Raw genomic sequence first — 21610 nt, 5'->3', positions numbered from 1 at the left:
TTGAGCCAAAACTGAAAGGGGAGAACAAAAACTGCAGACACCTGGGAAAAGAGAATTTCCAACCAGAGGGAGCAACAAAAGCAAAAGCCAAGAGGTGCACATGTTCTCAAGTGTTTGACAGACAGTAAGGCTGATGTGGTTATAGACAAGTGAGCAAGAAGAGTAGTGGGAGAGAGGGGCACCAAGGAGCTAGATGAGGGACCTGGTTTAGACATTTATTGGCCACAGCTGTGCACTGCACTTTCTTGGTAGTGATAGACTTGATCCTTCAAGAACTTTACTACTTTTACCTATAAATTGTAAAATTTTTATAGAAATTTTTAATTGATTTTTAGAAGGAGAAGAAGGAAGAGGGAGAAGCATCCATGTGAGAGCAATATACCGATCTGCTGGCTCCTGCACACCCCCAACCAGGGATTGAGCTCGCAACCTGGGTATGTGCCCTGACAAGGAATGAAACTGACAACCTCTTGTTGCTCGGGATGGTGCCCAACCAACTGAGCTACAACTGGCCAGGGCTAAATTATAAAATTATTTTTATAAGAGATAAGAATCATATTATAAATTGAGAATAACTGTACTAGGAAACCTAGGTTGAGTTTCATAAGGGGAAGCATTTAATCAAATGTAAAACTTTTGCAAAGACTCCTGACACCAAGTTAGAAATGGAAAAATGGACTATTAGAGTCATCATTATATCAAACACATCAGTTCATGGGACAAAATGAACATTTTAGATCAATTCTCAGGAAATGATTTTTCTCATGGATTTTACCAATGATCTATACATGTAATATACATTGTTTTCCCATGTCTCTACTTTTTTTGTAGTATTTCTGTTCAGACGCTGGTTTCTTATTTCTGCTTTCAAAAGCAAAATCTGGAATAAAAGATGTGCTTCCGTAAGTGTCATGATGTTGTTCCAAGAGGGATCAGAGTACTATAATCCAAGTGTGTAGTATTCACCATTTTTCTTGTCCTAGCAATGTCCCAGGAAATTTTTAATTGATTTTTAGCTTTATCATTCCTCTAAAACAGTGGTTCTCAAACTTGAATTCCCTAGAGCAGCGGTTCTCAACCTGTGGGTCTCGACCCCTTTGGCGGTCGAATGACCCTTTCACAGGGGTCGCCTAAGACCATCCTGCGTATCAGATATTTACATTATGATTCATAACAGTAGCAACATTACAGTTATGAAGTAGCAACGAAAATAATTTTATGGTTGGGTCACAACATGAGGAACTGTATTTAAAGGGCCAGAAGGTTGAGAACCACTGCCCTAGAGAGCTTGTTCAGACATAGTTGGGCCTCACTCCTATTTCTAATTCAGTATTTAGGATCTGGGGTGGGACCAGTGAATTTGCATTTCTATCACCTTCCCAGGTGATTCTGATACTGCTGGTCCAGGGGCCATGTTTTGAGACATACTGCATTCTAGCATCAGTTGTTAATCTTCTGAAGAGAAATAGAGAATTCAAAAATAAAATCCCTTGTGATAACCTAAAACGTAGGTACAGTATCCTACATTAATAGATAAGTGGTCATATAGAGAACAAGCCTTGAGTAACACCAGTGATCGTTTAAAAATAAAAGCTCATGCGGGAAAAAAAGGAGACATATGTAATACTCTTTGTAATACTTCAAGCAATAAAACAATTTAAAAAAATAAAAATAAAAGCTCATGTGTCCCATCATCGAACATATACCCTGGATGGGGAAACGGGCACATGCAGACAAATTGAGTCCATTTTACTAGGAAATCAAAACAGAAGGGTTTTTTAAAAATATTTTTTTATTGATTTCAGAGAGGAAGAGAGAGAGAAACATCAATGATGAGAGAGAATCATTAATCGACTGCCTCCTGCACGCCCCACAGGAGGGATGGAACCTGCAACCAGGGCATGTGCCCTGACCAGGAATCGAACCGTGTCCTCCTGGCTCATAGGTCTACACTCAAGCCACATCGGCCCAGCCAGAAGGATTTTTTTTTTATATGAGACAAGCAATTTCACAACAGTCCCATACACTTCAGGGTGGGAATGGGAGGGGAGGTAGCCAATCCCCTTAACATCACTTTTTCTTTGCTTGCTAGGAAGACAAAAAGCCTAAACTTGCAGGTGTGGGAAGGCAAGTGTCTTAAAAATCAAGGTGTCTTGCAAGCTTAAATTTTAAAAAATCAACATAACTGTCTTCTCACCTTTGAGGCCTATGACTATTTTTTTCCTTCAAGTCTTTGAAAAAAATTATAACGGCTTTAAAGTTCTTGCCTGCTAATTCTAACATATGGGTCATGTCAGGGTCTGTTACTATTAACTACTTTTTCTCTTGATCTTGAGTCACATTGTCTGTTTCTCTACATGTTTAATATATTTTATCCTCGACATTGTAGATAATAATTGTCCATGAACATGAATTCATTTTCCTCTGAAGTGTTCTGATTTCCATTCTAGCAGGCAGCTAAGTTACTAGCTGATGACTCTGAACTTCTGTAAGCTTACTTTATATACTTTTATGATGGATCTATTTCCAGTTTATTCTTAACCTCTAAGCAAAACTTTAGTCCTGGAAAATAGTTTTTACTCTAAAGGTATGGCCCCTCTCTAGTTTTGATTGAAAACTTGAAGTGTTGCCCAGCCAGTGTGGCTCAGTGGTTGACCTATAAGCCAGAGATTCCGGTCTGGGCACATGCCTGGGTTGCGGGCTCGACCCTCAGTAGGTAGGGGTCCTGTAGAAGGGCAGCTGATCAATGTTCCTCTCTCATCAATGTTTCTATATCTCTCTCCCCAAGAAAACTTTCTTTGAAGTGTTTACCAAGCCCCTCTGAGTTGGTAGGTACTGTGGTCTGAATGTTTGTGTCTCCCTAAAATTCACATGATTTATTTCTAACACCCAATGTTATAGTATTAGGAACGGGCCTTAGGAGGTGATTAGGTCATGGGGTGGAGCTTTCACGAATGGGATTAGTGCTTTTATAAAAGAGATCCTACAGAGCTCCCTAGATCCTTCCACCATGTAAGGACACAACAAGAAGTCTGTGACCTGGAAGAAGGCCCTCCCTGGCCCTGCTGGCACCCTGATCTTGGACTTCCAGCCTCCAGAACTGGTAGATATGATGCGCACTGACCACCAGGGGGCAGACGCTCAACGCAGGAGCTGCCAAGCTGCGGTGACTTGGCAGTGGCAGTTCTCGGGGGATGCACCCCATAACCAGAGAGGAGGGAGCCCGATTCCTCATGGAGCCGTGTGATTCCACCAGTCCAAGGGACACCCACCTGCTGGAGGGACCCTGCTCACTGCACCGCCCCAGGTGCAGCCAGCTGGGGAGGGACCTTGGAAGGTTGGCTCCAGGGTGTGTCCAGCCCATCTTGCCCAGTCCAGCCCCACCAGCCACCTTCTAATTTATTTCCTTTCAATGTGCACAAATCTGTGCACTGGGTCACTAGTTTGTTATGACAGCCAAGTGGACTAAGAATATAGGTAGGTTTCAAAACCCATACTCTATCTCTTTCCTGGTGGGCAACAACCAAAATTTCTCCTCAGCATTTTCTAGTTGCTGCTTTCCTGGGCTTTCAGAGACCATGCATGCACAATTAAGAGGCCATCCAAGAATTTGAAGGAAGTTTATACACAGATTTGGGGACTCTCATCTCTATGGCTCTTATCTCCAAAATCTTCCCTCAGTTTTCAGTTGTTCTAGCAGCCCCAAACTCTGTCCTCTGACACCTCGGGCTTCAAGATCCAGCTTAAGCTCTAGCTGCCCTCCACTGCACTCACAGGGGAACACCCTCAGGAGTAAATCTGTTTAAACATGGATCTCACCAAGTGTAGTTCCCTTTTTCCCAGGGCGGAGTTCTCTCCAATTTATGCCTGCTTTTGGTCATTCTCTAATTATTTCTTATATTTTGTCCAGAGTCTGTAATTGTTTATTTGTTTGTTTGTTTGTTTGTTTGTTTGTTAAATAAGAGGAAGTTTATTTAGAAACTCACGGAGGTAGAAGAAGTGATTGGTAGAAGAAATGGGCTCAGGAAACAAGTTACAAAGGCAAAAGAAGGACCCCCAGAGCTTAGGAGAATGAGAGAGGCAAGGAAGCCCGGCCTGGTGCAGGGAAGGAGATGGGGAAGGGGAGAGAGGCAGAAGGCGTGGCTGTGCTCCCAGGAGGGAGAGTGCCCAGAATCCATAATTGTTATTTGTGGGAGACTTAGTCCAAACTGTTCTGCCATTACTGGAAAGAAAAGCTCTGTATTTTTTCCACAATTTTAAAAACTAGCTTTAGAAAAGGCTAGGCCAAATGGACAAAAATATATCATTTTGTACAAGGGAGTAGTTTTACAGGTAATATTTCTTCTTATATTTTCCAAGTTTTCTATAAAGCGATATTTTTAAAATTAAACTGTTTTTAATGGATAGAATTTGCATGGAGTGAGAGGCATCCCAGTGGGGAAGTGTATTAGACTTCCTGTAATTTGGCATTTATTTTTTAAATTAAACATTTTTTATGGAAAGAGTTTGAATGGAGTAAGAGGCATTTCAGATGTAGGACATGTATAAATTAAAGGTGTGTTTGTGTGAAGAACATGAGTCATCCTTGGGTCAGCTGTTTGGTGGGAGCAGGATGGTTTGCAAGAGTGGAGAAGTGTAAAGAAACAAGGGAACTCCATCATTATACAAAGGTAATTATTGTCAATTCATTGCCAAAAGCCTGGGTTTTAAACCTGTTGAATTATCTTATGTAGTAGAAGAATAACTAAATTTGCCAGAAAGAACCATGAATATTTTCTTTAATATTTTCAACTTACTATTACACAAAGTAAGGAATAAAAATACATATACAACTAAAATATATGCCTTTGGATGCAAATCGGAAATGGATATGGAAAAAGGAAAAAAACTTATTTGTAGAGTGATGAAATTTGGAGAGATTTTGAAAGCAGATTTCAATTTTCAGATGCTATCAGGAGATGGGTTATATAGGGGGCCATCATTAATCATGGTGACTAAGGGAGTTACGGTCTCCGTCTCTACTGATGGGTTGGGGCCAGGACAGGGGTAGGTGATCATTGCATCTGGTCCTGATGTCACCTATGGCGTTGTTCTGCCTAGCTTCTCAAGGATGTGGACAGTGCGGTCATTCTGCTTTTCTGGGCCGATGTTATATTTAGTTTGACCAAAACTCTGTTTCTGTGGTCCACAAGCCACAGGCTTTGTTCCTAAGACTTGTTTGATGCTGCCCAGAACCAAGCACCTCATTGTTCTGAGGGTTTAATGATTAAGGCCCCAGCTAAGCTCCATGCACAGTAATATATTTGCACTCTCAGAAGAAACCCCAGACTTTCCATGTTTTTGCCCATGAGCTACCTTGTTTCCTACACAGCTGTCAAGACTCGGCTAAAATAGGCCCCCCTTTGTGAAGCCTGGTTTTCTCCCCCACTCTCCCCCCTGCACCTCCCAGGAGCTATATAGGCCATGAGTTTCGTCAGTCCTCCTACCAGACCATGTCAGCAGCAAGTCTTATTTTTGTCGAAGTCCCTGAAATGAGTCATTTCTTCCCTTTACACTTCGTACAAATTGAATCCATTTTAGAGGCTATTTTAAGCATGCAAAATATGTGTGATACGCTAGGAGGTAAAACTAGTGCAGTAACAGAAAAAAGAGATATGCATTGAATCTAACAAAAATATTATACAGTAATATCTATGCTTAAAGAAGCATGTTGTCATTTATCAAGATTAATAAATAAAAATATTTAGTGAACATCGTAGAATGGCAGAGTTGGAATTGATCTTGTAGCCTCTCCTTGTCAGATCTGAGAATTCTTGGGCAAGAAGCGAGGATGTCACAGAGGCGTAAGTGAATGCAGAGCAAGAGTGGAGGAGAAGGAGTGCTAGTAACTTGCAATCACAGATGTGAGAAGGCCCTCTCCATCCTCACACCTCAGAGCCTCCTTGCTCATGCCAGTGGTTGTAACTGTGGAGTTCACCCCTCACCTGTCCTCTTTCCTTTACATCTGGATCTGGGGGGTGGGAGCAACATTTGGTAACTCACTTCCACCCTTCTCCCCCTGAGATTGTAACCCTAAAGGCAAGTTACAATGGCTGCTCAGAATAGTCAAAGAAATGTACTTCTAAGTGTTTCTCCTGCTGCCTTGGCTAGAATTATGAATAAGGCACACAGGCAAATCCAAACCCCTACAGTGTGAGATACACCTAAAACTGAGTGAACGAATAAATGGTTCAATAATTAAGTAAAATAATATTAGATGTCAATAAAGAGAATAATATCAATTCAGAAAAGCAAAGAACAATATTGAGAGGTTTTAATTTTTAAAATGATCTAGTTGGAAAAAATAAAGAGACAAAATACGTTTAGAGGTTTCATAAGGGAAATGTTAAACAAGATTTCAAGTGGAAAATTATATAAATAGGCATACTTAAGGACTACTTCTTACATATAATTATTAGTCAATGTTTTAAAAGTTTAGTTAAAATTTCCATTATAATTTTACTTTAAATATTGCCAGATTTTTAAAAAAGGGGCTGAATTTGCCCTTTATCAATATGCCAATCTTTTTTTTTTCTTTTGCTCAGTTCATCAGTAAACCACTGAGTTAAGAATGAGTATGTCTATGTTAATGGCTGCTGAGTGGGATGCAGATAACCACTGCCCAAATGGGCCAGTCTGCCTCCCTGTCTCTCCCCCTTTGCTCACCAGCAAGACTGCGGTGCCACCCAGTCCTATAGCTCACAGACCCACTGGCGGAGGGGGTGGGGTGTCAACAAGTACACCCAGCAGACCAAGCCCCTCACCTTGGGACCCACCATCACCCTCTATCCTCTCACCAATTATACTTTTGGTACAAAAGAGCCTCTCGCCCTGGCTAGACTGGCTCAGTTGGTTGGGTGTTGTTCTTTGCACAGAAGGGCTGCTGGCTCAATTCCCCATCAGGGCACATGCCTGGGTTGCAGGCTGGATCCCCCCAGTAGGGCATGTGCAGGAGGCAGCCAATCTGATGTTTTGCTCTCCAATCAATGTTCTTCTATCTCTCTCCCTTCACCTATCTCTAAAAATCAATAAATATATTTAAAAATAAAATGGAAGGAAGGAAGGAAGGAAGGAAGGAAGGAAGGAAGGATTTTTTTTGAAGGAAGGAAGGAAGGGAGGGAGGGAGGGAGGGACCCTGGGAAAGAACGCTGAATGCTTTGCCTTATTGATTGTAATGTGAATATCCCATGGGTTGTGGTCATACTGGTCTTAGAAAGCACATTTTCCTTTACCTGGGAAGGACAGCACAGTTATCCCAAGGTCAGAGGGCTCTAGACCCAAAACTGGAATTTAGATAACATGCTGTTTCTGCTTCTGTAAACTGCTTTTTTGCAAACCAGGTTCCTCATTCCAAACCTTGAGATGTAATCAATACCTTTGTGATATTTTGCCTATATAACCCTGGAGCTGCGACCATCTTGTTACTATGAGATTTGGGAAAGCAAGATGCCCCCTCATAGTCCCGGATTGCAATAAATGAGACTCTAATTCGACTTCTTCAGGCGTCCTTCTGTGATTCGCGGGGTACATTACAACAATTGGAAGGGGGAATGATTCAAATAAAATCCTTAAAAATCATCATCTGTATTCATTTATACATCTTTGTAAATGTTAATAGAAGCAAGAGTATTTTCTCAAATCTTGGTACAAAAATCTCATTAGACACCACCAACATTTCCCATTTGGTGGATACTGGTTCTAAAAATAGAAGTGTTCTTTTTGTAGCCTACATACTTATTATTCCCTTATTCTTTAAAAAATTCCATGTTGGCTCTACACTAAGAAATTAGCGACCTCAAGTTAATATAGAACAAGTGAGTTTCTGTAATTATTAGATTTAAAAATATAGCTCCCTAGATCCAAAATCTACTTGTTACAATTATGTGTAATAATACATTCTTAGGGCATAAGAATTTTATGTGAAACTTATTAAAAACAGCTCATGATTTCTTTGCTGGTACAGATCTGTGCTGCCAGTGAAGCCAAAAGACCCTGGGAAAGAACGCTGAATGCTTTGCTGATTGCTTTACTAATATTGTCTGGTATGTTTAGTCTCCAAGAAAAAAAGAAATGAACATTTCTTGATCACCTACCGAGTGCTACAATATATTTATATGATTGAATCCTCACAATGACCATAAGAGGCAGAATAATTCCCAGTTTACAGAGGGAGAAACTGAAGTCATGAGCTCAGGGCATACATAAGCAATGAAGCCAGGATCTAAACAATCTGACTCCACATCCATTCCACTTCATGTAACTTCAAGAAGTCAACCACAAAAGGCTTCATGTACTTTTCCTTCAAAACCTATTTTGCTCCCACTTGTCTTCAACATCAACATTCAGTCTAAACCGTTTAACTGGAAAAACCTGAGGGTATTCCAAGAATGTTCAGATTTTTTTTAAAGCAGGAAATAACTTCAATTAGTCAGTTGATAACTTACATAAAGAACTTAATATTGCCTGACATACTAATGAGTGCTACTCATAAACTTCATCTCTGACCCTAGCATTTGGAAGTGGGCTACATTTGCTTCACATTTTCTTAACAATTTTTTTAATTGGTAGTGTGAAAATATATCTTGTCAATGCTTTAAAAATATTCAGTTATTTTAGCTCAGTGGATAAAGTGTCGGCCTGCACACCAAAGGGTCCCAGGTTCGATTCCAGTCAAGGGCACATACCTCGGTTGCAGGTTCCTTCCCAACCCTGGTCGGGGCTTGTGCAGAAGGCAACCAATCTATGTGTTTCTCCCACATCAATATTTCTCTCTGTCTTTCCCTCTCTTCCACTCTCTCTAAAAATCAATGGAAAAATATCTTCAAGTGAGGAGTAAAATAAATAATTAATAAGGTATTCAATTATTAAAATAAATCTTGTACAATGGAAAGTATAATTTGCACAGGTTGAAACTTTTAAATGGGCACTTAAATTTGTTTTCCAAATTTCTCCTGTTAAACTTTTTCAGCCCTCTCAAGCATTGTCTCAGACTTTTTTTTTTTTTTTCCAGATGATACCTCACCTTTGTTCCTATTATCTTTTTCTCTTCTCTTCCTGTCCCTGGTTCCATTCCTCTCAATGGCTGCTTTTGTAGCCTATGTTCTTGGATTTGTTCCCTCCACAGACTTGTTAACAACTTCCCTTATCCTTGTCTACCAGATATTTTTTGTGTACTTAAGTATTTAGTCACCATTGTCATAATTGTTCTGAAAATAGCCTTGATATGTGGGCCATCCCAGAAGACCAGCAGTTTCTAAAGTTAATAACACCTTGAGCAAATAAATGATTTTATGATTCACTCCTTTTATGACCTCTCATAAAAGAAAGAAAATTGTTATATGATAAGAATATTGAAGTAATTAATTGTTGTAAGGATTCAGTAGTTGTTGAGATGGGTTTGGTCTGCTCAAATAATTGCTTTGATGTTAGAAGGATTATATCCATTAAGTATAGGTTTTCATTGAAAGAAATGTATGTTCATTAGAAAACTTCAGAGTTAAAAACCCTTTTAGTGGTTTAGTTGAACACTTAATTCTAATTGCAGCCCTGTGACATGAGTTTTTAACATGATCATGAGATACTTTTTTCACTCAGAGTAACACTTGATTTAATAAAAAATATGGATTGCAGATTTTATTTTTTAAGAATGAGTTAAGACTTTTAAGTCCCTAGAGTAACCTGTCTATTAGGTTTTTTTTACGAAAATCCTAAGGATCTGGATTAAGTAAAGATTCACTATTTTGATTTAAAATTAATTACAACTATTAAGTAACTTGGGCTTGAAAATAACTCATGTAATTAATTTGCTCTATCAGAGAAGAAAGTTTTTTATTAGTATAGTAATTGAAATAGCCTTAACAAAAGGGGGAATCTAAAATGTCTTCTGAATTAGTGCTTTATCACTTGAACCACTAGGTGGCACTAACAAGCTTTTACCAAATATGTACTCTGAATGATGTGTAAGACACTCCTTGAATGCTTTCCACCTATAAACAATATCCAATGCCACCACTATCAACAGGTCTACAATTTCGACCCATCTGTTTAAGGAAAATGGTATATAAAGTTATGGCTCTAGACAACAATAAATGTTATTACTTTAGCAAATTACTAGCTGTTTAAGAAGCTACTTGCATTGTTGACAAAAATACTGAGAATTCAATCAAAATAACAAGGCACCATGATTTAGTGAAAAAACAATGGACTTAGAGTCAGTAGTGCTGGTTCTGTTTATAGTTCCACCGCCAACGATCTTCGCATTTTGAGTAAGTCACTAAACCTTTCTGGTTGCCAATTTCCTAGTCAGTGAAATAGGGAAGAAAAAGAAACCACTTTTTTTTCCTACAAAATCCCTGAGAATTCTAGTATAGAAAACAAATGAAAGCAAGGCTGACTGAATGGGGTGGAATGTTAGAAGGAGAAGGATATATGAACACGCTTTCTACTCTACTTCCCATCACTCTCTACAATGTCCAATCCATGGTTTCCATGGCCCAGAAAATAATAATCTGGAGAGCAATGAAATAGAAAATTAGTATGGTCCCTTCTGTTCCAGAAGTCTGATTCCAAGTATGTAGCTATGTGCAAATTCTTAAACATTTTCTCTTTACTTGCCCAATTCCAGGATACAGTACACAGTTTATTTACTCTTTTACAAATGAGTAAACGGAGGCTGAGTAATTACTGTCTTTTTAAAGTTCATCTGGATATAGGATCAGAATCCAGAACTTCTGGGGTATTTTTTGTTTGATTGTTTTTATTTGTGTTGTTGTTTTTTTTTGTAATTAAACTTTTTTTGGGGGAAATATATTTAAACTTTTTTTTGAAAAAAGTATATATTCACATGCAGTTGTGAAAAATAACACAGAGTAATTCCATGTACCATTTACCCCGTTTCCCCCAATGGTAACATTTGCAAAATTATGGCACCATATCACAACCAGGATATTGGCATTAAGACAATCCAGAGCAATTCCACCACCCCAGGAATCCCTGTGTTGTACTTTCAAAGCTACACCTGCCTCCCTCCTGCCCCCACTCCCTGCTTAGTATCCCCACCCTAGGAACCACTAATTTGTTCTCCAGTTCTTTAATTTTGTCATTTCAAGAATATGATATAAACAGAATCATATAGTATGTAGCCTTTTCAGGATTTACATTCTCACTCGTCATTATTCTCTATAGATTTATCCAGATTGTTCCATGTATCAAACATTCATTCCATTTTATTGAAGAGCACTCCATGATATGATGTACCGCAGATATTTAACCATTCATCCAGGAAGAGTATCTGGGTTGTTTTTAGGTTTTTGTTCTTATGCATAAAGCTACTATAGCATTTGTGTATAGGTTTTCATGTAAACATAAGTTTTTATTTTTCCAGGATAGATGCTCAGGAGTGAGATTGCTGAGTCATTATGTAATTGCATGTTTAGTTAGTTAGTTAGTTTGTTTTTTTAATATATTTTTATTGATGTCAGAGAGAAAGGGAGAGGGAGAGAGAGATAGAAACATCAATGATGAGACAGAATCATTGATCGGCTGCCTCCTGCATGCCCCCTACTGGGAATTGAGCCCGCAACCCAGACATGTGCCCTTGGTCGGAATAAAACCTGGGACCCTTCAGTCTGCAGGCCCCATGCACTGAACCAAACCAGCTAGGGCCATGTTTAATTTTTTAAGGAACTGCTAAATAATTTCCAGAACAGGTATACTAATTTACATTTCCACCAGCAATGTAGTGTTTTCACTACTTTTTTAAATTTTAGCCATTCTGATAGGTGTGTAATGATACGTCATTGTGGTTTTAATTCGTATTTTCCAAATGCTAATAATGTTAAACATCTTTTCATGTGCTTATTTGCTATCTGTATGTTCTTTTTGGTGAAATGTCTATGTCTTTTGTTCATTTTCTAATTGGCTTTTTTTGTTTTGTACTGTTGAGAGTTCTTTATGTATTTAAACACTAGTCTGTCTTTTCATCCTCTTAACAGGATCTTTCACAAAGCATAAGTTTTTCATTTTAATCATTTTTTTTTATGGATCTTGTTTTTGGGTCAAGTCTAAGAACTCTGTCTATCTCTAGATTTCAAAGATTTTTTTTACTGTGAGCTTTTCTGAAATTTTATAATTTTTAAATTTACATTTATGTAGTTGATCTATTTTGAGATAATTTTTGGATAAGTTCTGAGGTTTAGGTTGAAATTCTGTTGGGTTTTTTAAAAAAATATATTTTATTGATTTCAGAGAAGAAGGGAGAGGGAGAGAGAGAGATAGAAACATCAATGACGGGAGAGAATCATGGGTTGGCACCTCTTGCATGCCTCACCCTAGGGACTGACATGTGCCCTAACTGGATTGAACCGTGACCTCCTGGTTCATAGATCAACGCTCAGCCACTGAGCCATGTCTACCAGGTGAAATTCTGTTGTTTTTTTTAATGCATTTGCTCCAATTGCTCTAGTACCTTTTTTTTCTTTTTAGTAGCACTTTTTTTTTAAGGCAATTTTTATTTCACTGAATTGCATTTGTAACTTTGTCAAAAAATCAGGTAGGCATATTTATATGGATCTATTTTCTGGCTCTCTATTATATTCCACTGGTTAATGTGTCTATCTCTCCACTGATAACACACTGTTTTGATTAATCTATATAATAAAAACCTAAGCTACCATTATGGTAGAACGACCAGAATGACCAGTCACTATGATGCACACTGACCACCAGGGGGCAGATGCTCAACACAGGAGCTGCCCCCTGGTGGTCAGTGCACTCCCACAGGGGGAGCGCCGCTCAGCCAGAAGCAGGGCTCACAGCTGGCGAGTGCAGCAGCGGTGGCAGGAGCCTCTCCCACAGTAAGGAGCGAGGGGTCCCGGACTGCGGAAGGGATGTCTGACTGCTGGGGATCGGGCCTAAGCCAGCAGGCGGACATCCCCCAAGGAGTCCCCGACTGCGAGAGGGCAAAGGCCTGGCTGAGGGATCCCCCCTCCCCCGGTTCATGAATTTTATGCACAGGGCCTCTAGTGAAGTATATAAAAATCATGAAATTGGGTAGATTGATTCCTCCCACTTCATTCTTCTTTTTCGAAATTGCTTTAACTCTTCTCCTTTCTTTGATTTTTCATATAAATTTTAGAATGATCTTGTTTATAGCTACAAAAATCATGCTGGGATTTTGATAGAAATTGCATTAAATTTAGATATCAAATCAGGAAAAATGGACATCTTTACTATGTTGAATCTTCCAATCAACGAACATCGTATATCTCTCCATTTATTTAGACCTCCTTTTATTTCTTTTACTAGTGTTTTGTGATTTTCAGTACAGGCATCCTGTTTTTTTGATATTTATACCTAAGTATTTTAATGTTTGGAGTGATTGTAAATGGTATTATGTTTTTAATGTTGGTGTCAACATATTACTAGTAATTGTTAGTATATAGAAACATAATTGGTTTTAATATGCTCATTTTGTATCCTGTGGCCTTAATGAACTCTCTTATTAGTTGTAGGAGGTTTTTTGTAGATCTCTTGGGATTTTCTATGCAGACTGTAAATAAGGACAGTTTTTATTTCTTCCCTCTTGATTTATATACCTTTCTCTGCCCTTTATTGCACTGGCTAGAACTTTAGCACTATGGTGAATAAGAGTGGTAAGAGGAGACATTCTTTTTTTTTTTAATATATTTTATTGATTTTTTACAGAGAGGAAGGGAGGGGGATAGAGAGTTAGAAACATTGATGAGAGAGAAACATCGATCAGCTGCTTCCTGCACACCCCCTACTGGGGATGGGCCCACAACCAAGGTACATGCCCTTGACTGGAATTGAACCTGGGACCTTTCAGTTCGCAGGCCGACGCTCTATCCACTGAGCCAAACCGGTTAGGGCGAGACATTCTTTTCTTGTTCTTGATCTTAAATGAAAAGCATAATCATCCACCATTGAGTATAATGTTACCTGTAGGTTTTTTATGGAAGCTCTTGATCAAATTGGGGAGGTTCTCTATTCCTATTTTTGTAAACATTTTTTAAATGTTTTTTATTGATTTTAGAGAGAGAGGAAGGAAGAGGGATAGAGAGATAGAAACATCGATGAGAGAGAAACAAATGGTTACCTCCTGCATGTCTCATACTAGGGATTGAGCTGCAAACTGGGAATGTGCCCTGACCGGGAATGGAACCTGTGACCTTTGGTTCATGGGTTGATGCTCAACCAATCAGCCACACTGGTCAAGCTAAACATTTTTATCATGTGCTGAATTTTGTCAAATGTTTTTTGTGCATTACTTGGTATAATCATGCGACTTTATTGTTAGTATATTAATGGGGAATTACATTGATTAATTTTTAAATATTACACCAAGTATGTATAATTTTATGTATGTGTATTATATATGTAAATATGGATGCATATGGATGTCTGAATTTTATTTGGTAATATTTGTTAAGGATCTTTGCATCTACATTTATGAAGGATATTGGCTTGTGGGGTTTTTTATTTGTTTTTTTAACTGCCTTTGTCTAGTTTGGGCATCAGAGTAATAATAGCTTCATAGAATGAATGAGGAAGTATTTTCAGGAGGAGATAAAAACTTATGTGTAATTGGTGCTAGTTTTTCTAGTAGTTGGTACCTATTTTGTTTTCATTCAGTTTGAGATTTTCCTGGTTCTTGGTACGGTGACTGAATTTCCGTTGAAATGGGGACATTATGGGTATTATGTTATGACACTCTGAATCTTATTTAAACCTTCTGTTTAGCTCGCTTCCTCTGACACCACTTCAGTAGGGGAAGAGATGAATGAGAATGCTGCCTTATTATTTCCGGGTGAAGTAGAGGATCAAGACTCAGCCTTTATTGGCAGCTCGGGTGGGGGCTCTTATTACTGCTGGGTGTGGGTGTGAGTTCTAGCTTCCTGCTAGGCCTCCACTGCTATCTCCTTGGCTGGGAGAGGTAGGAGTGCCTCGGTACTGCTCTCCTTGTGACTTCTGTCACAGCAAGGAGGGGTGGGCAGAATGGCCTTGTAACCATTACCACTGGGCAGTGGTGAAAGTCCTACCTTCCCACAAGGCCTCCCCTGGCACCACCACAATGGGAAGTAGGAAGGAATGTGCATGAGTGCCAGGAAGGGGTGTCCCCAGATGGTTTATACTGTCATTGGGCAGTATGGAGTGAGAGCTCATCACTGCCTAACGGGGGTGAAAGTTCCAGTTTCCCACCTTGGTCTTCTCCAACACCCCATTGTTGGAACATTGGTATCTTCACTGCAGCCTGGAGAGGATGGAAGTCCAGGCTCCCCATTTGGCCTTACCTGATGTGGGTGGGGGTGAGGAGAGTTTTTTACTGTGGTGTTTGGCTGGAGTAGAGTGGTTATTGTCTCAACGTTTTCTATCTTGCTAGGCTGCCCTTTCTTGGCCCTTCGGTTAGATAAACCTGGGGTTGTTTATTTGTTTGCTTGCTTGTTTTTGTATGTACCTATTAGTATTTCTATGTCAACAGCTTTTCCAACACCCATTCCAGGATATATAAGGCAAGAAGAAAACCCAGGGAATTCACCATCATAATGTCCCCAGGTGGTCTGTCTTTTTCTCTCCACATTTCAGAGTCTATTTATGTTTGTTTTATGGGTAATGGGCACATTTTACATTATATTTAATGGGAGAAGTAGGAAAAAATATAATTAGTCCTTCTTCCCAGAAGTCTCATTTATGATCATTTCATCTCACACTTTGAGGCAATAATCTCTACCATACCATAGCAAATTATAATAAAGATATCTCCAAGTGTACAATTAATGTCAAACGCAGAAGAGATTGTTATAGCTTAAGGATACTTCATGAAGCAAGAAGGACTTGACTTGAATTCCCATCATAATAAGTAAATGCCATCATATAAGTCCTATAATTCTTCAAACATTATCTAATAAAAAGCTAAAGAATAATTATAGTACCTTAGCTTTTACCATGTACCAGACTCTGTGTTGGTTGGTTTATATGTGATTAAGGCTCTTTACAACCAAATGCAGTGAGCATTATTATAACTCTTTATTCTACAATTGAGGAAAGTGAGACTTAGAAACTTGAAATAAAGTGTTTGAACTGGATCTTTGTGAAACCGAATACTAAACTTGAACTACTCTGCCATACTGACTCATTCCTTTCAGAGTCAAAGCAAATGCATGTAAAAAGGACCTCCAGGCACCATCTGCTTTGTTTAAACCCAAACTAAACTGTTGCCGGCTGATAAGTATTGAAAAATATATGAGCACATCGTAATATTGGAAGCAGACACTTTAAAGTGAGGTATGGGGATTCCAACCAAGATTCTACTTCTGACAATGCTACTTGCCTTGTGTCCCTCATTTCTCTGTGGGAAGCCGATGTAGAGAAACAAGCACTGTTCTTTAATTGAATATGATGTAAGATGTGCCAGCATTATGAATCACAAGACAATGAAATATTTTATGTGGCTTTAAAGCTCTTGCGCCTCAGGGGAGAATACATTCCTGGTCAATGACGTATTTTGAGGTTGTGTATTTATTCTACCTTTTTAAGTTATATAAAAGCACATTTCCTATAACCATTAATGCTGTCCTTTTCATCAATCATATGCATCGCCATGACATTACCTTTGAATTCATTCTTTTTCTCTTTGAATATATGAATCCCTAGGAGTGTCTTTTTTAACAAACACCTCTCATAATTATTTGAAGACTCAATCTGAGCTGATCTTTTATTGTTCATATTCTATCTGCTTGTCTCCCAAATTTCCTGGGACTATTTCAGTAGATGTTCTTGGTCTTTCTTCCTTGCCTTTTAAATTATATCACTTATAAGAACATTCTAGGTGAAAAAAAAATATCTCCTTGGAGTTGAAGCCCATGAAACACAACAGTGCTGTCAGAGCTATAGAGAGAATTAAGAAGGGGGAATGGAGCATGCGCTGTCTCTTCAGGTATATGGCATCCTCTTTACTAGGCTTCTGTCAACCCTTTGTTGCCTTTCCTTCACTGTAGAGATCAACAAAATATGCCTTGGTTTACCAAAACACCAAACAGTATTTTTGTTTCACTTTTTAAATATTTTTGATACATAGAACTTTATAACTATGATTTTATGCTACATGAAGTAATATTTTAATGTTTTTATATAATATTCATTTGGAAATGAATACTTAAAGTATACATTTAAATTATAAAAACTGAGTTCCTGTGTGGATTTAAAAATAATTCTAATTCACTTCTTAAAAAATTAACTAGGCGATGGCTATTACAGAATATTCAAGGACAAGTTTGCAAAGTAAACATTTGAATCTCTTTTTTGAATTGGTTAATTTTAGGAAACTGTAAGAAGATATATTTTTAATATTCCAGTCAATGTAGTTAATATTTATTAATAGTAATAACTACAACTTTTTAAGCCCTTAATAACTTCTCTGTTGAGGATTTTACATAAATAATTTTATTTTTCACAATACCCATATGAATTAGGTATAATCTTTTGTCCATTTTACTGATAAAAAAAATATGCTTAGAAAAAGTAAATCAATTTGCTCAAAGATAACCTAGATCTACTTGATCCCAAAGACTGATCTCCTTATTTTCCACTTTTACAGGTGAAGAAACTGAGACAGAAGAAGTTAAGTGACTTGACCAAGATTACACAGTAAGTTGTATAAGCAGGATTCAATTAAAGGAAGTCTGACTTTGAAATTCACATCTTAACCAATATGCTACAGCCTCTGGCTGATTCTGAGACTGAAGGGTGCCTTCATTTTTGTTCAGTCCTTCAAAGCATTAACAAGTAATGAACATATCTTTTAGTTTTAGAAATAATTTTTCTCCAATTTCCCTTCCCTTTGCTATTAGATTGAACCATATGAAATTAATGATATTCAACCATTTACAAAATGGCAATTGCATATAAACATGCATTTTTTTAAAAATATACTTGTTCTCAATATAACAACTATTTTCCCTTCCTTGACTTCTTGAATACCATTATTTTCTTTCTTATTGTTCAATCCTTTCACAACTCTGTAGACCATACAACTAGAATACCATATAGTTGGTATAAGAAACCAACTCTGTAGACCATACAACTTGAATACCATATAGTTGGTATACCATATAAGAAAAAGAAAATTGGGCCTCACCTTCCTTTTAATACAGGCCTATAGCCTTCTGACCAGCCACCTTTTGAACACTGCTTTGTACATTTATTGTGATATTTATATTGAAATAACATGGGGCAACAGGGATACCAGTCATGATATTAGTGGTTTAGAGACTAATGAGTATGTTTTCCCCTGTTATTTATCCAGGTTTGAAAGAAACAAGCCAAGACAAAAATAAAATTGAAAAAATTTTTCAAAGTAAGTTTCTCCTCTCAACATTTTTCAATCAACATGTATTAAGTACCCACAAGGTACTGGCACTCTATGAGGTACTAGGAAGATGTAAAATCGGGGAAAATTTTTTTCTGGGCCCTAGTAGAATTTAAAGGACAGATTATATACTTAACTATTAAGATTCATTTATTTGTTTATTTGTTTATTCATTTATGGCAATTTTCTGGTTTTTGAGATCTGTCCTTAAAGGAAAGTTATGGTGAAAAATCTGCCAGGGGCTATTACTTTCTCACCTTATTGTTGACTAACTTTGCAAATGACCAATTATAATTTTTTGAAATGCTGATTAATAGTTCACAAAATAAAGTTCTAATGATGAGCTGTATAGATCAACTGATAATGAATCTAGATTCTTTTCCTTGAATACAGAGATGGTTGGCAAAAAGGCACTCTATGTTCTGTGGTCACCTGGGTTGCCAGGTTTCACAAACATGGGTCCAGGGAACACTGGAGGCACAGAGGGTCCCAAGATCAAGGTTCCATGATGCTCTGGGCCCCAGCCCACACCAGTGGACTTCACGCTGGGAGCTGAGGAGAGGAAGAGAGGCCAAGCTTTACCATTGGCCATGACTCCCTCTTCAAAGTTGGAGTGATGGATATTTCATAACATTTAGATCTCATATTATTTATTAAGGGTTGTTCTTTTTCAGCTTCACATTATTTACTTACTCATTTGGCAAACATTTGCTAAGGGCCTTTTTGTGTGCCAGGACCAATGCTACATGGTGAGGACAGGAAAATGGATAGAATATGGTTGTTGATCTTGAAGTGTTCACAATCCAGAAATGCAAACAATTATAAAATATGATGAAGGATAAAGTAGGGACTTGGGAGTCACCCTCTACAGAGAAATAAGTGCCTGGCTCCTTTGCAAGTGGGCATAGACACATCGAAGGGAGTTTACTGAGGAGGTGACATTTGAGCTGATTCATAAAAAATAAGTAGGTGTTTTCAAGGCAGAAAAAGGAGCAGAAGAGGCCACTACAGGCAGAGAGAATAAAGGTGTTTGTTTTTTAAATATATTTTTATTGATTTTTTACAGAGAGGAAGGGAGAGGGATAGAGAGTTAGAAACATCGATGAGAGAGAAACATCAATCAGCTGCCTCCTGCACACCCCCTACTGGGGATGTGCCCACAACCAAGGCACATGCCCTTGACAGGAATTGAACCTGGGACCCTTCAGTCCCCAGGCTGATGCTCCATCCACTGAGCCAAACCAGTTAGGGCAAGAATAAAGTTTTTATATGTTGGTTGGTTTCTATGTACTTGAAACTACTTGAAAACGGGTAGAGGCAAGCTTCCAAAGTATGTTTAGGTTATGCTAAGGAGATTAGACTTTACCCTGAAGCAAACTAGAGGGGGAAAAAAAGAAAAGAAAAACAAAACAGATGCTTTTAATCTAATCAAATAGTACAATCATCAGGTTGTATTTTGGAATATCATTCTGCTTTTATTTTGAAGAATCACTTAGTGGCTAATGGAAGTTATCCCGGCTAGAACAGATCAGAGTTTTCTGAAATGGGAGATAGAGCAGGAATTTAAGAGGTTTTGGATATAGAAACTCCAGGGCCTGGTAACTGCAGGAGTTGAGAGAGGGTAACTAAACTATGTGACCTCCAGGCTTCTGACTAAGTGGATGGTGATAACAATATACATTTCATTAATTCTAACAACATTTAAGCATTGCTGAAGGTGAGACCCATCTTATATTTGTTGGTGTTTCTACTACGTATTTTAAATAATGGTGCATCACCACAGATGATGTCTTAGATTTCTTATAATACAGGAAATACAAGAGGAAGATCAAATTTGGGCAGGAGGGCTACGAGAGAGAAAGTCATCACCATTGAGAGATGAGGGGAATGTGCTTTAAACCATCACATGACTTTCTAATTTCAAACAATATGCACATTCCGGTCTCCCTTCCCGCTGCCGGGAATGCTGGTTACTCCAGGCAGATGAAATGTTTATCTGTGGAATCTGGGCATTGGGGGATGGAGGTCAGGAGGATGCTGGACCGCTCACCTGGAAAGCCAGGTTTATGGACAGATGGGCCAATCTATTACATGCTGTCACTGACTTAACTTTGGTTCAGCTGGGCATCCTGCCTTATTAGATGTCAATTATCAACAAAAGTTCTTCATGTAAATGAATATCTCCATATTTTCAATCTTATAGTACTTCAGCAGTGCAAAATATTTTCATTTGTCCTCTGTCCTAAAAAATAAACAGGCACAATCCTGTCAATGGACGGAACAGTCAATAGGATTGACTGGTGTCATGCCCTGACCCGCCTCCACATTTCTACTCCTGTCCTTCTCTGGTATATTCACCACATAACCATAGTGTGGTGGTTTAAAACTGAAATCTCATGTCATTTCTCTGCTCAAACTCTCCCGTGTTTCCCATCACCCTTAGATAACATCTAAACTCACCTCAGCCTGTAAATTCCTATGTGATCAGATCTGACCTGATCTTTTACTCTCTCCATTACACCCCTCTCATCAGACCTGTCTTCCTGCTGAATCCTTCAACTCCACTGGTTTTATCCCCACCTCAGGACCTGTGTCCTTGCTCTCTCTGCCTGAACTGTCCCTCCTTCAGATCTTCCCTTAGTTTTCTCCTTTCCTTTGGGTCCTGTCAAATCTCACTGCCCCAGGTATGCATGGCCCGCACACCTAACCTAAATCATGCAATGCCAACACCGCCAGTATTTTTCCTTTAGCTTGCTTCATTTCTCTGCATTGTGCTTACCACAACCTCAAAGTATAGATTGAATTGTTCACCCCAATAATATGCAAAATACAAAAAGAAGGACTTTATCTTATCCTGGAATTGGGCCTGCACACAGTAAGTATAAGAGAAATAAATATTCATTAGCTGGATGCTGTAGTCTTCAAGATCTGGACTAAGTGGATCTGTCCTAAAGAAGAAGCTGTGCTGCTCTCAATGCTTTATATTAAAACTAGAGGCCCGGTGCACAAAAATTTGTGCACTGGTGGGGGGGACCTCAGCCCGGCCTGTGCCCTCTCGCAGTCTGGGACCCCTCGGGGGATGACCACCTGCTGGCTTAGGCCTGCTCCCGGGGGGATTGGGCCTAAGCTGGCAATCAGACATCCCTCTGGCAGCCCGGCAGCCCTCGGGGGATGTCCACTTGCCAG

General features: G+C 38.7%; 1 long non-coding RNA gene across 1 annotated transcript; it reads left to right on the top strand.

The window, feature by feature from the left end:
- Positions 1–401: 401 nt before the first annotated feature.
- Positions 402–8040, top strand: LOC106724393. Its single transcript, XR_001360174.1, has 3 exons — positions 402–434; positions 5802–5843; positions 8003–8040. It is a non-coding gene; the product is annotated as an uncharacterized LOC106724393 (long non-coding RNA).
- Positions 8041–21610: the final 13570 nt, after the last annotated feature.

The sequence above is a fragment of the Myotis brandtii genome, unplaced genomic scaffold (genome assembly GCF_000412655.1).
Source record: "Myotis brandtii unplaced genomic scaffold, ASM41265v1 scaffold82, whole genome shotgun sequence".
NCBI lineage: Eukaryota > Metazoa > Chordata > Mammalia > Chiroptera > Vespertilionidae > Myotis > Myotis brandtii.
This window is presented reverse-complemented; position numbering and strand designations above follow the sequence as displayed.